Source organism: Anguilla anguilla, chromosome 11, assembly GCF_013347855.1.
Source record: "Anguilla anguilla isolate fAngAng1 chromosome 11, fAngAng1.pri, whole genome shotgun sequence".
Classification (NCBI taxonomy): domain Eukaryota; kingdom Metazoa; phylum Chordata; class Actinopteri; order Anguilliformes; family Anguillidae; genus Anguilla; species Anguilla anguilla.
The window spans coordinates 23853448-23866838 of NC_049211.1; the positions used below are offsets into that span (position 1 = coordinate 23853448).

At 39.9% G+C, this 13391-nt stretch overlaps 1 protein-coding gene across 1 annotated transcript in view; it reads right to left on the reverse strand.

Moving 5' to 3' along the window:
• plxna2 (plexin A2) overlaps window positions 1-4935 on the reverse strand; it is a 205569-nt gene extending 200634 nt beyond the window's left edge. Inside the window, exon 1 of the mRNA XM_035383418.1 lies at window positions 4351-4935. The gene's annotated coding sequence lies outside the window, so the exon portion shown is untranslated. The remainder of the gene's footprint in view (window positions 1-4350) is intronic.
• Between the last annotated feature and the right edge of the window lie 8456 nt (window positions 4936-13391).

The window sequence follows — 13391 nt, forward strand, 5'->3', positions numbered from 1 at the left end:
ATTTGTAATGTAAGGGATGTCTTGGAGCTACTCGGTGTCAGTGTCCACGCATTGCACGCACGCACACACACACGCATGTGCCACGCGTGTAAACACTCAGGAACACGCACACGTACAAGGCGCTGCACGGACTGACGCGTGTGTGGGTCAGACAGATAGAGATCTGTGTTGTGGCAGCTGGACGGTCGAGAGGTTCAGATAAACACCACTAAGGGAGGAGGAGACGGGGGGGGGGGGGGGAGACCGAGTGCGTTAAAACAAACAAGCAAGGGGCCGTGCGCTCGAGCGGAGGAAGTGGAGACCTACATCTCCGAGGGACGGGCCGGCGAGCACACAGGGCCCTGCAGGGCATGTGCGGAGGGGCGGAGGGGCGGCGAGGGGGAGGGGCTACAGCCAGCCGACGCACTAGTGCCGCTCACTCATTAAAAAATAGGTCAAGGATTCCGCCTGCACGCATAGCGCCTTGTCAGAATCTCTCAAGCTTAACGGGGTCGAGTACGGCTGCTGCTGGGGAGAGGGGGGGCCACTAGGGTGCGGGGGGGCGGGGGCCGGGTGAACGGCGTGTTGGTGACACGGCACATAAACACAAACAGCCCCCCCCCCACTCCCCGCACACTCCTACCACATCCACCGCTGCTGCCAGATCTCCATTTCCACCTCCCTGTATCCCCTGCATTGTAATGAAAATGTCGCGTCTGGGGGTGTGATGTCATAGGACACGGGGGCACTGATGAAGCTCTTACATTATAGTTTATGGAGGCCCGTTGGAGGACAGGACCACAAATGCGTGGCCTGTTAGCAAGAGGGTATCTGTAGGGGGCGCTCTTGAGCCGTAAGCAGCAGTCGCGGCGGCGCGGAGAAGAGACCGAGGGGGTCACCGCGCCCGTCTCCCCCGCCGTACGCGAGCGGCCATTAGCGAGGCCGACCTGAGCGGAGCGGCTGGGGGAAACGCACGAGGGGGCTGAGGCTAAGTCCTTTAAACAACAGGGCTGAAAGGGCGCCAATAATCTCCGAAGGTGGAGAAAAAAACCCCACGGCAGCTGTCGCGTCTTAGGGCCGCGTATCTGATGCGCCGCGGAGCCGCGGAGCCCAGGAGCCCAGCGGCGGCTCAGCCGGATAATTCCACCGACGGAGGTTTTACTTTCTGACCTCCCGTTCCGGAAACCGAGTTCGCCGGTAAGACGCTTAGCGGCGGCCTGCGTCTGAGAGGCTCACACAGGCCATCGCAGCGCGCTGCCGCGGTCTCGCCTCACTCCATGACCTCTGTGAAATAAGGAGACGGGCAGCAGACATGAAAGAACACCAAAAAAGGGGACAAGCCGTCCTTAAGCACATAATGCCTGCCAATTATCCGGGAGGAAACGGTTAATATACTGAACTGGCATCAGCGAGTCAATGCGCTCAGATCAGGGCTCAGGGCTCGGGGAGATAAAGGTTTTAGTTCTTTTTTTTTTTTTGTTCCTGGAAGCCGGGGTGACCATTTGAATATGAGCCTGCCCGAGCGTTCGACACGATAAGGGCTGAGATCTCGCACACAAGGAAGGGGAAGGGCTCCGTTTGGTTTGCACGAGTGTGAAAAGCAAACACGGTCACCCCGCCCTGGGAAAAGAAAAAAAAATAAAGTGAAATAAATAAACAGCGACGGCCCCCGGTGACGTGTCTGGGGAGCTGAAGGCGAACAGACCCTATCGAGCCAATTCCTCTCAGCTTTGTGTCATTAACCCCATTGATTGATCCGTCGGTGCGGTGAAGGTGGGCTTCCCGACAACCTCCCCTGTCTGTTCCCCTTCACAGAGATTAAAAGTAATGCATTAAAAGAACGGAGGACTGATATCAACATCGCGTGCGGAACGACGCCTTCAAAGAGACTTCACCAAGAAAACCCCTTTGACTGTGGCAGGTGATAAAAACACCAATCACTTCCACAGAACTGGGGTCACAAAGTGACTCATTCAATGCTAAACGAAGGAGGCAGTGAAGACGGCAATAAGCAAATACACATCAAATATGGAATAGGTAATAGCAAAATAACAGCCTAGAATAACTATAAGACTGTACTTCCATTTTTTGATGAAGGTTAAGCTAACTTAATGTACGAATACACTCGGTTTTCAGACCTTGCTAAAAATCTAAGAGCAAACAAAAAGAACATACAGTTGTCAAACCCCAGTGGATTAAGGATAAAGGTGAGAAAGCCATGCCATACCTTCAAAGGCCGACTCATGAAAAATGAATAAAAGTAAAGAAAACTCAGCTGGACATTAAATTTTAATTTCTGCTCTCATTTTTATTTTTCTTTCATGCCCATTCCATTCCACTGTGTGTGCAAACATTTGCAAAAATCCCTGCAAAGTAAAAAGGGTTTTGTTATCGATCAACTTATTTATTTACTTAATAATTCATTACTCGTTCAGTGCTCAGTGGAACCGCACACCTGTATCCATGACAGAAGTATCAGAGGTGTGCCATATAAAAATGATGGATCCTGAAATAAAATAATGAATGAAGTGTTAATAATCCTGATTTATCCTGATCAATCTGGAAAAGAGCCCATTGGTCAAGAGATTGTCTCATTTAAATGACTGGAAGTCTTTAGCCACAACGGTCTTGCCCTGAAACAACTCCTCTGATTTTGTTTAAAGTTAGTTAACATTATGTTTTATTTATTTTATTTAACTTTATTTATTTATGTATGTATTTATTGTGTGTGTGTGTGGGGGGGGGGGGGGGGGGGGAATTAAACCGAAGCACGTAGGTACTTTTTATGCTGGCCAGCCACCAAATTGTACTCGCACTCCTGTTCATGATAGGATAGGATACTTAAATAACTATTTGAGAAGGACACTCTTCATTTACAGGCACATCTGAAAATAATAGGCTACTTTTTCTCAAACTAAAAGAAAAGTCTTTCATTCATAGCAGATGCAACTTATGTTAATGCAAATTAAAAGCAATTTTCGACTTAAAACAGCATTGTTTTCTATAGAGTCAGAGTAGGACCTCTTGCTAGGCGCTCTGTATAGGGAAAATTAAGATTTGTGAGTGCATCTGCTAGTTCAGTGCAGGGACAGATGAGCAGTCTTAAAACGAGAGGCGAAATTCTGAATTAGCTATATCGCATCAGACAATACGATGTCTATTTCAAAAGCATATGTTTTTGCTGGCAAGACTATCAGCGTGTTTTTTTTTTTTTTTCTGTACACCGCACAACGCGCATAAAAAATAAAGAGACAGCCTTTAAGTTAAATTGTTTGACGGCTGGAAAGGAAAATAATTAAAATGAATATACATTAAAACAACAGAGAAGTAGGCTATCATGTACATTATGTGAGTATAAGTCAGTATAGCCTACCCAGTGGAATATTCCAAGGTGAACTATAAAGCAGAGTGGTTCAGATCAATTTTAACATGAAAGGCGTAGTACTGTAGGATACATAAATTCTACCACTTTGGTTTCTCCGAATCTTGCAACCAAGAGTGCAAGTTCGCAATCAAGGTTACACTACTGATGTTCGTCACATAAGGCTGATACACATATTTACCAGTAAGTAAATCTTATGTAGTGTGTGTGTGTGTGTGTGTGTGTGTGTGTGTGTGTGTGTGAGGGGAGCAACCATCCATCACCAATAAATAATTCAGATAAATATTTTACTCCACAACAGATTAAGATACTAACAATTATTCTTATTTGCAATGCGACTCAAACAGTGATATATCCAATTGCCAAATATAAACGTACAGCTAAAGGGCAGATTAATAGAACGATGTATGCTATAATTTTCATAATCCACGAACCATATGGTTTACTGTCCCTGATGCGAGTATTTAAAATTTCCATATGCTGTACTAAGGTGCAAAAATGAAACACTGTACGCACGCATTAAAACAACTGATAAAACAGCTAAATACGACATATGAAACTGAAGACGGGAAACACATCAATAAATTAAACAACTAAAATGTGGGGGTTCTAATTCGGTGTGTGTTAGCTAGTAGGCTACCCAGTCAATAAGAAAGGAAACAGTATTTCCACTTGTCTCAATACGCCAATGACGTGCTTTCGGCACCGAACGTTAAGGAAATCAAATCTGCACAATGTATTGGCAACGCTCTACCTAATTAATAGACTAAATAAAATAGTATGCTACCCCTTCTGTCAATAATAGTTAGCCTACAGTACAACAGCACGGCATTACAGTTCTTCAAGCCTTATAACTGGTATAGCAAAATGAGTACAACCAGCTAGCATCCGTACTCATATGCATCCGCATCCAAACGGCTCCACAACACAATATTTCGTGTCTTGCAATTATCTTCAAATAAGCCAAGGGCATAAGTGTCCACACTCACCTTTCAGTGCCAAATTTGATTTTCCCTTCTCCCCTCTATTGACACAACTGTGGTTACGGCGGTTTCCTCTTTTCTTATGAATGATTATGATTATATCCACATCAAAATGTTCCGAATCCCACGATGAGAATGTCTGGTGCAGGGAGGTTCAGCAATGCTCAAGCTGCATAGTATCCCTTCACAACTGGAAGAAAATCTTAGGTATGCTAAGCCGTTTCATTCATACAGATCCAATAAGCCAATGCGAGGAGCCGCACGTCTGCCTGTCTCTCACAGCTACAGTAACGGATTTCTGTTAGCGATTCGGCGTGTTCGTTCCTATCAATTGATCCTGGACTACTTTAGTCGAATGTTCATTCACTAGAAGATGTCCGTGATGGTCAACATTCCTTCAGACGAGAAGGCAGTCTCCTCCGAGCGCGTCTTTCATTTGGTTCGCCATCGTCCGTTTTCACCGGTTTGGGTTGCAACCTCACTGCACAAATTCACAGACATGCATTTCCCTCCTCGAATGCTTTAGCGCTAGACTGGCACTGTGCTAGCCGAACCCCGTCAGCTTACAGTACTACCCGTACGCCACATCGTTTAAACCCAGCCCCCTGTATTCTCCGGGCATACGGGCTCATTTGCATGTCGCATGCGTTAACTGTTTCGGTACAGGCGCGGCCTCGAGCCCATATTTTTAAATCAGAAAATTAAGAAAGTATCATATATTGTGATACCTTCTGTTTATATCCCAGGAATGTAGCCCACGTATAATCTGGTTCTCAATCAAGATGCGCAACCTTATCAGTCGATGTTGAAGCCTATAGTGCTACTGAATAATACTTGCTGGAGATGGTACGATTATTATACTGACTGGCTGAACACCTTCCTGAAAGATTTTTATAATGTGTAGCTTTGTCAGCTAACCCAAGTCTACCCTTCGACAAATTGCCATTGACCTTAATTTAAATGTAGCCCACCATTCGCTTTACTGAAATGTATTTGAATGTGCATCATTTCCAAATAGCTGCATTCGATTGGAACGGGAACATATTCGCATCCACATTCGAAATTAGCAGGAATGTTGGAATATAAAACAATTCGCCTATGACACATATTGGTTCCAGATAGCCAACGAGTAGATTTTTCGCAAAAAGAAAGTCGTATATCAAACTTTTTTTTTTCAAACATCTTTTCTTTTTTCTCAAATGTCACTCGTGAAGATGGGAATAATAGCCTATATAATAATCCACTGTCCGTGGAAATGAGAGAAGAAATGTATTATGTGAAAACGATATCATCAATGGTAAACAATACATTTTCGATGGTAAGTAATCCACTCTAGCTGGAAAGCCGAGGAAATGATTATGAGTGTGCGATAAAGGTTTCCTGAATTCGTACAATGGGAAATTGAAATCTTTCCCGTTTTAATTAATTGCTCTTCTATTATAAGTATCAGTCTCTTATCAATTCATTCACTTATCACTACACAAAACTTACCGTTGGCATATGAGTTAATCCCGTCTCATATTGACAAACGACCGCAAACAACTCGTGAACTACTGTACTACTGGGCATTTTTGTTCGCATTATAGCTTCAAGCGAATGCTCACTAAATCATTTACTCTCTCTCTATTATTACATAAATATTTTATTTTATTGCATTGGCTCTGTACTTTGGCTCTATTTCATTGGCGCAGCTACAGTTTGACGGTATTTACATCCATATCGGGTGATCCGTGTAGGAATTACAGCCATTTTTATACATAGATCCCCCCATTTGAGGGAAGCAGAAGTCATTGGACAGCTGGCTACTCAGCTGTTTCTTGGGCAGCTGTGTGTCTACATCATTAGTTTATGCGCAAGAAAAATAAAAATAAAAAAGAAGTCGAGTTGATTCTAGATGTGTAATTTGCATTTGGAGTCTGTTGCTGTTGTCTTTCAACATGAGGACCAAATAAATGTCAATGCCAGCAAAGCAGGCCAATACAAGTCTGAAAAATCTGAATATATCAATCAGAGACATTGCCAAACATTTGTTGTGTCAAAATCAAGTGTTTGGCACATTGTTATGAAGCAAGAATGCACTTGTGAGTTCAGCAATCGCAAATGGCCTGGTAGATGACCAGAAAATACGTTCAGTTTTGAAGAACAACTGTTGAACAGATCAAGGACACTCTCTAGGATGTAGGCATAGATGTGTGAAAGACTACCATAAAGAGAAGAATACACCAGCATAACCTCAGAGGCTTCACTTCAAAATGCCAACCGCTGGTGGTATCACTTCGCCATGAATGGTTGCCACTTGAACTGGCTCGATTGTCTACATTGGTGATATGACTGCTGATGGCAGCAGCATGAATTATGAAGTGTACAGAAGCCTTTTAATAGCTAAGATCTAACCAAATGCCTCAAAACTGATTGAATGCGCTTCACCTTGCAGCAGGACAATGACCCAAAACACACTGCTAAAGAAAACTAGTTCTTCAGAGCTAAAAAGTGCAGTGTTCTTGACTGGCCAAGTCAATCACCCATCCTGAATCCAACTAAACTTGCCTTTCACTTGCTGAAGACAAGAATGAAGGCAAAACACCCCAAAAATGAACAGGAACTGAAGATGGCTGCAGTACAGGCCTGGCAGAGCATCACCAGGGATGATATGGGTTGTGGACTTCAGGCAGTGTTCAGATGCAAAGGATCTGCAGCCAAGAACTAAATATGACAACTTTATTTCAGAGTATGCTAATCTGTCCAATTGTTTTTGCTCCAGTAAAATGGAATGGAGTATCAGTATGGTGCTTTCTCTGAAACAAAGCAGCAAGCTCTCTGATATACTGTATATGATCTGCCCTTTACGTCAAAACAATATACTTATCACCTTCTACATTGATCCAGCCATGTAAATACTACTCTAATTTCCACGGAATCAGTTCTTAAGCAAGACATATTTACCTTACATATTTATCTCATCTACAGCATACAAGCTACAACAACGCTTCAAAGTTGGTTATTACTCCTTTCTAGCAGGCCAGCAGCTCGTGGTTTGGAAATACGTTCCGTATATCTCAGCAGCTTCATCGCTTTATAAAATAATGCTTTCATAAAAACTATTGAAATACTGCCACCTATGGGCTAAACTTAACAACTGCGACTAGACCTCGTCACAAGGCCTACTGCAACATTATGTTTTAGTTTTGTAATTTGATTCCATTTTTGTGTTTAAAACTTTCTTTCTTTCTTGCACACATTGAAAACGTGCACTTCGGCCAGCACAGAATTGTAATTTTTCAGGTCGCGCAAAGGAGCCTGGAATGACGTCAAATTGTTCTCAGTATTTAAATTGTAGAATCGAAACAATTTTTCCAAATGCTGATTAAACCAAATGATTTCACGTAGTATATAATCTTTACAACAAATTAATATTTAAACAGATTATTAGTTAACAAAAACAATGCAATCTAGAGAGAAAATGGGATGTTTGAAGGTTAATGTTTCTTCACTACACTAAGCAGGATTCTAGAAATCTACATTTAAAAAATAGGAGGACTCCAACACCATTTCCCCAGGCACCTGCAGACCATATTTGGCAAAGCTGTTACTTGGCTGCTACTCTTAAATGTATTTTCTATTTTTGTATTGTGTCACAGTCTTTGGATATTTCATGCATTTTTTTAAAACTATATTTTCTCTCCCAAAACACAGCAATCAAATCTCTTCACTCTTGGCAATTATTTCAAAACAGAATTTCATGAATGCAACAGTGACTTTACGTAAGCGCCGAAAACGAGTCTAAGCGCCCATCCAATAAGGGTTTTGTTTTTACCCAGTATTAATAGCATGGGTGAAGCCAAACAGCTGTCTCAGGCAAAACATAACTTATCATCGCGTGTTAGGATAATATAAATACATAAACAAACAAACAAATAGTTTCCATATCATTGCCAATTATAAAGAATCTGCTGGGGTAATAAATACCTCGGTTGGTACCATACTTGAAGCATTTACCAAGAAACATGATTAATAAAGAAAACTTCAACTCAAAGGGGCATGTGATTTAAAATAGCGTCTGGGGATACATGTATCGCTTGGATACAAGATCTCAAAAACGACTAGTCCTGAATATTGTTTGGCAAAGTAGGTGACGGTTATTTCCATCTACTAACTATTTAATGCAAATGTAATCCAGTGATCTCAGACAGAACGTTGTTTCGGAGGTTCAGTTTGTCCCAATACGTTCTTATTTCCCGCAGTTCGAAAGATAAACACCAGCTACATCCCTCAATTCATATGGTGACAATCAGAAGATTGGGAATAGAATCGCAAAAATGAATCGCAGTCGACAAGTGTTTTCTTAATAAAACAGATTATATATTGATCATGTCTGCAGATCAAGAAATATTTCGTCAAGAAAGACCCATGGCGTGCGATCCCTCTTTTGTGTGTTATCTGCTTTAAAAGTCTTATAATGCTCCGACTAAGTCAGAGCGCGTTATGTGAGGATGCCATCAGTAGGCTATAGCCGCAGTGGAATTCAGAGCCAATTATCCTGCAGTCAGTCGATCCACACTAAGCTATATCGCTTTTAAATATGAATAAAAAGTAAGCATTTCTGAAATGGCAACTAGCCTACTAAATTAGATATCTTAATTTACAGTTTAAACAAATTTGTTTATAATAGCGCTCAAGTGTTTTTTTTTTTCTCAGTAGAGGTTCCATTTACGTTACCTACGTAGCCTGCTATTGATAAATACTGACCTGACACCAAGCTAATTCTAGTTCACACCAATGTGTTTTGTAATTGTTTCGTTTTTTATTTGGTGTTGCTGTATGCCCACCCCGGGAGCAAACTCCTGCAGTAGCCTATAAAACGTATCTCTTCCGCACGATATTCTCCGACATGCAGTGCACTTATATGAAAGTGACAATATGAGTAAATTAAGCATAGCCTATTTTAAATCGTGAATACGTTCCCCAAGGGAAATAGTTATTTAACTTTACGCTGGATAGTGCGCATCAGTCGCGCTCGCGTATGTTGGGAAAGCGGCTCTCCACGAACTAAGATTCAGCCTACTCTAAATTGAACAGTTCGATGAAAACTTTACAAAAACTTAACGCGCTTATTATCCCGTAGTACTGAATGATACGCTCCTACAAACAAGCTAAATAAGAAAGCTGGCTTATAGCTATGACGCGGTAATGCATTTTAACAGTTGGAGAATGAATAGTTAGTAATTAATTGCGTTTAATCACAAACGCAATTTAGGCTACTCGTGGTAAAATAACAAAATTTCAGACATGGTTTATTATTTCTTGCCCATTGTAGGCTACTACTTTTCCTCCTTACACGGAGGCACGGCGCATGTTGTGATTTTTTGTAAGAAATTGGCCAAATTCTTTGATTTAATTTGTAAGAACTAGACGTTCTTAAAAGTTATACAACATTGCACAATTATTAAGCTATTTAACAGCATCATTCACGAAGTTTTAAACCTTCACTAAAGTTAGCTAACATTCATTAGCTAGCTAACAACGTTAGTTGTGTGTATGGTAGGCCTAACATGGGACAAAACGCGTTTTCTTAAACATTGTATATTATGTTATAGACATTTCAATTGCAACTTTCCCTAGCTAGGTAAGTTTAAAACCTAACGTTAGATGGGGTTCCTAGACAGCTATTTAATTAACCATTACCGATCAGACTAACCTGTTGTTAAAAACCTATTTCAAGCAAAATTTTGATAAACGGTAGGAAAATGTGACAAGGTTGTATATTTCGTATTTGATCCAGTAGGAAAAATATCACAAAGTAGGAAAAAATTATACCACATCAGAAACTGGTGTCCACTAAATAGAAGGGGCATGGGGTAGGCACAGCCTACACAATTCAAGTTCATAGTGGAACCACGTATGAAGATTTAATTAACTCAGATAATAATTAGATGAGAATTTTTTTATGGTATGGACATCAGTTTGACAACCTAGACACCCTAGTGAGAAGACATCTTCGTTTCAAGGAAAGTTGAACAAATCACTGCCATAGCCTATTTAACTGCAAAGAATAGGCCTAGGTTATAACATCCTGTATTAGTCAAGAGCTCCATTGTATGATAAACAAAGTCATAAAATACTGAGAAAAATACAGCGCACGATCCACACAAATACAGAAGCCTTCCCAACCCATCTTTCTTGAAGATGCCCTTGAATATTTATCCTATACATGCTTGTGATTACTTTTTTGTAGTGCAGTATTTTCAAGAACCGAGACAGCTGTGGAATTTATTGAGAGGGTGAAAATATGAGTTCAGCCGAATACAAACTATGAACGAATGATTGAAGTTTTAAATGTAATATTCTCTTTTTTCTTGTTTGAATGACCTTAGGGTAGCCTAACAACTGATGTGTGAGAGGGCCAAAAGGTGGTGTTACAGGTGAATTCTTTGAATGAAAAGTTAAACTATGCATTCCATTATTTTGCTGTGGAGACTTGAAAATGGATTGTTCACCTTGGGCGCCTTGCTACATTTAATTTTGTTTTATACGTTGGCAGATGCAGAATTCTTCCTCTTCACTTCTTCACTATTGGCAGGTTAACATTTGGTGATTTGCTTACGTGATTAATTCAGAATATAGGCCTAGGAGCCTTTTGTCTAGTTTGGTACATTGTCACAGATGATGTTGCTCGTTCAACAGTATAAATTATTAGAAAATGTGTCATATTATAACAGTGCCATAGATTAATTATATATTAACAGTAAAAACATAAAATGAAAACCAAGAACACTCCACCACCTAATGAACCAAAAAAAAAGTTACATTTGTCTCAAATTCTTTGTTTTTAGAAATTATAATATTCCAATGGTAAAGAAGCAGTGACAACTATTGCAATTCATTTTCATACATTTTTGTAATGTATGATCATTTTAATATGTCTATGATCATTTTTATGAATTTTTGCAATAGCTATTTTTGTTAGCTGCCTTCTTTGAACAAAAAAAAAACACATTTACAAGGAGAAATAACAAAATGTAAATTTTGTATAAAGAAAAATGAAAATTGTGCTTATCTCTTTATTTGATTACCATCAAATGGCAAAAGGTAAATCTAGTGATTTACAAGACATCCATTTATGCAAGAGCTTCACGTGCACAATAGCACCCTCTAGTTTCATAGTTCATAGTTATTGTGACAGCAAATCTCCCACACTGGGGGATAATTATGGAAAATTCTAACAAGAATATGCCTGTGCGTTACAAACTGAAAGCACTATATTAGTCTGCTGTTTCTCTCTTTATCAGTGAATGTACACACACCATTTAAATGTTTAATTAATCCTTTCTCAAAAAGCGTTGATCAGGGGAAATTTTTTTAATTGGCTGTATCAAATTGGCTTTGTAGAGCTTGTGTAGAATTTTGGTATGCCCAACCAAAAAAGTTCCCTGGAATATAGTTTATCATTTTCAATGACATTTCAAGATCCAATTAGATGAGCATGTAAAAAGATAAGTGAGAGATAAACTACAACCAGTTGTTGAAAAACCCAGTCTATTTGCTGAGATAAATTGCTTTATACTACTACCATTTCAATTATCATTATCATTATTAGTATAATTTTTTATTTACAAAAAACAACCTGAAATACAAATCTGCTGCCTCCTGTCAAAAGATGTTTTTGCAGCACATTTTTATAAAATGCTGTTGGGCTCTGAGTTTAAAAAAAAAAAAAAGCACAATAAAATTGAAAAAATAATTGTCAAAAACGAATCACACAATTATTCTTACGATTTTTTATCATAACGAATTATGTATTGATACATGTTATCATCATTATCTCCCAACAGTCTGAGGTAGAGTCAGTGCGCACCATCTGGCAATTATTGACGTGTATGCGCATTTCACATTGCAAAACCTGACCAGATGGTGAGGACTGAAATTGCTCACAGCCCCGCTGAAATCATTCTTTAACAATTATTACACAATTATTCTTTGTTGTTATAAAATGGCAGTTCTGTACAAGATTGTTGTGAGAGCGAAGAGATGCCAAATGATTGCCATTTCTAAGTTATTGGTGGTTCACATTTGTTTTTTAGCTTTTGTTCCAAAGGGACTGGCCAATTAGCAATCATCATTTTACACTTTACTTTTTTTTTTTCCTGTACTTGTATGCAGCATTATGGATATTTGTATTCATTGTTGCATTGTGTTTTTATTGTAGTATTTGAGTGTTTGACATGACAGGACAGACTCTCCCCTGGGAGACATAGAATTGGACCAATGTTTTTTTTTCTTTCTTTCTTATTCTTTCCCATTGAGCAGGACACATTACATTTAGGCACTTAGCTCATTTAGCAGAGTGGCATACACACCTCAAGCTATTTTTAATACATCTTTACAATTCTTTTATAGTACTAGATAGTTACAAAAACAATTCAGGTTAGGTACCTTGTACTGTACCTTGGGCTCAATGGAAGAAAACCACCTGGGAATCAACCTGCAATCCCTCAGTTGCAAGCCCAGTTCCTGAACCTTTATATTACACTACCAGCCACCAGACCTATCCTGTGAATTGTTTTTTCTTTTTTTGTTCTGTTCTCTCTTTTACTGATGATGATTCTGTGTCATTTTACTCTTTTGTGTGCCTTGCTGTTTTGACATGGGGAAATGGCAGGAGTCCATTTAAATAATGGCAGAAGTTTTCATTTGCCTTAGCATAAATCCCTAATGCCGAACCACCGATTCGAGACAGATCGCCTTACATTTGTAAATGGAAATGGTCTGGTTCCTATTGGCTTGCCAGTTGGTGATGCAGCAATAATGCCAATAATATTCACTTGTCCTCCCTAATACCCTGGGCTGTTCTCCAAGACATCAGCACTGTCTTACACCCATGAGTTATTACGCTTATAGATTAGACCACACAGCAAAAAGGCGCTCTCTTATACTCTTGCCTTTAACCATGTTTAATTAGGCTTTCCCATATCTAATGAAAAGCTTGAACTAAGAGGGACATTTCATCTGTTAAAATGGATAAATGTCCATCCAATAATGTATCTTGTTCC